This window comes from Elephantulus edwardii, unplaced genomic scaffold, assembly GCF_000299155.1.
Source record: "Elephantulus edwardii isolate Elephantulus edwardi_28Jun2011 unplaced genomic scaffold, EleEdw1.0 scaffold00167, whole genome shotgun sequence".
In the NCBI taxonomy this organism is placed as follows: domain Eukaryota; kingdom Metazoa; phylum Chordata; class Mammalia; order Macroscelidea; family Macroscelididae; genus Elephantulus; species Elephantulus edwardii.
The window spans coordinates 7,072,533-7,075,055 of record NW_006399917.1 but is presented as its reverse complement, the minus strand read 5'-3'; positions in this window follow the sequence as shown (position 1 = coordinate 7,075,055).

Below are 2,523 nucleotides of genomic sequence, written 5' to 3'. Positions count from 1 at the left end.
TGCAATCACTTGTTATGCATCAGAGATTTGGACAATGACTAGGGAGGAGAGAAGGAGAATTGATGCCTTTGAGCTGTGGTGCTGGAGAAGAGTATTGAGTGTACCATGGACTGCTAGTTAAAAAAACAGGTTCATCCTGGAGAGAGCTAAACTGGGCTACTCCTTGGAGGCAAGGCTTCTTAGTCTTCATCTGACATGCTTTAGTCATGTTTTAAGGAGAGACTCGTCCTTGGAGAGGGACGTCATTCTTGGTAGGGTGGAGGGACAGCGCAGAAGGGGAAGGCCCTCTATGAGGAGGACTGACTGATTCAGTGACTGAGGTAATCGCGATGGGTGTGTCAGAGACAGTGCAATTGGCACAGGACGGATCAGAGTTTATGGCTATTGTACATAGGGTCACTATGAGTCTCAAGTGACTCGACGGCACATAACAACAACAACAAGAACATGATCAACAATCTCCTCTCACATGATATATTGTCTCTGACCTATGGGAGGTCAGCTGTGGGTCAGTCTGACTCAAAGGTACACAGTAACAGCACCATGTAGATGACACAGCATTGCTTACTGAAAGTGAAGAGGACTTGAAGCAATTACTTCGGATCAAATACTGCAGCTTTCAATATGGATTGTATCTCAACGTCAAGAAACAAGAAGCCTCAACACTAGACTAACAGGCAACATATGATAGATGATGTAGAAAAGATTGAAATTGTCAATGACTTCATCCTACTTGGATCTTAAACCAGTACATTTGGCACCAACAGTCAGGAACTCAGGAGGCCTAGAGACATATTGCACTGGGAAAGTCTGCAGTCAGGTACTACTGAGGAGCAAAAATGTAAATTTAAGGACTAAGATGTTCCTAATTCAGATCATGGTCTTTTGAATCATTTGATATACATGTGAGAACTGGACAACGAATACGGATGACAGAAGAAGAATCAATGCCTTTGAACTCTGGTGTTTGAGAAGAGTACTAAATACCCATCGACTACCAAAAGAACAGATATGCCTTGGATAAGGAGAAGCCAGTGTGCTTCCTGGAAAAAGGAAGGCAAAGCCTCATCTCATATATTTTGGGGATCTTCCTAAGAGATATTATTTTTTAAAGAAGGACATCATGATTGGAATGGTGGAGATTCTGTGAAGGAGAGAAAGATCCTTAACCAGGTGGATTGATACAGTGAGTGTAGCAATGGTCTCAAGTGTGTCAGGGATAATGAAGTTGGTACAGGAAAAGACATGTTCAGATCTGTTTTTCATAGAGGTACTATGAGTTGTACTTAATTCAATGGCACCTAACAACAACAACAACATGTCTCGATTAAGTCCCCAGATTCTTATTAATCACGATCTTTTCCATGTACATTTTACTTGTGGAGCTAAAGCTCATAGGCTGGAAATATCTATCATATCTTCTTCTACTTAGCTGAAATTTCTTGATTTCACTGTAAGAAGTTATTTTTTAATACATGTGAGAAGAAAAATGTTTTCCATTCAAACAGATTTATGAGATCTGAGAAGGTCCTCTAAACATTGTTGCTTTTGTTGTTGTTAAGTGCCGTCGAGTTCATAGACCACTCATAGTGACCTTATAAATGAAATACCTGAACAATTGTATAACTTTCATCCTTTCTCTAAGTTCATAGAGTTTCCTGAGGCAAACTATTTTGGAAGTGATCGTCAATTTTGCTTCCAAGCTTGTTTTAATCAGGGAGCTCCACCAAACACTGTCCACCATGGGTAACCATTATCACATTTGACACATCAGTGTTTAGCATCACAGCAACCATGAGTTACCTCTGCACATCAAATGGACAGATCAGTGCTTAGAAGAATGACCAAAAACAATTAAAATCGGACCTGAAGGATGCAGATTAAAATCACCCACCTTTGGCTTGGTAGCATCACTTTTTATCCACTGGGCCAACAGAGCTCTCTCCTTGTTGATGTTGTTGGTAAGTGTCATCGAGTTGTAGATGACTCCTAGCAACCTTAAGAACAAAAGACCTGTTACCCAGGGAAAAGTGCAAATTGCTTCACATTGTCTTTCCTCCCTTATGCAACATCTCTTAAGAGTGTTTAGTTGCATGGCTGTTCAGGAAGGTATTAAGGGCTTAGGCCAAATTTTACCTTAAATATATTAAGAAATGCTGCTGGCTTTTCTGAAGACAGGTACTTGAACCTGTCAATTTGTTTTAAATAAATACAGTAGTTGAAAATCTTCCCTCTTTGCTACATCAGTAATATAGTCAAAGTAATAAATAAAACCATAACTTACATAAAAAGTCATCTGTTAGAACTGATACCATTTAGTTTATTGTAGAGATTGGAAAGAAGTCCGTGAGCAACATAGAGATTTGTTTACATGTTATTTTGGGATGCTAGGTATTTGTGGAATTAAAAAAAAAGAATCAGGCACTCTATACTTGGTTTTAAATCTGGGGTGTTCTTCACATTTAACTCATAATAAATTGATGGAATTTGATACGTAAGAACTTAAAAAAAAGAACAAAAGAC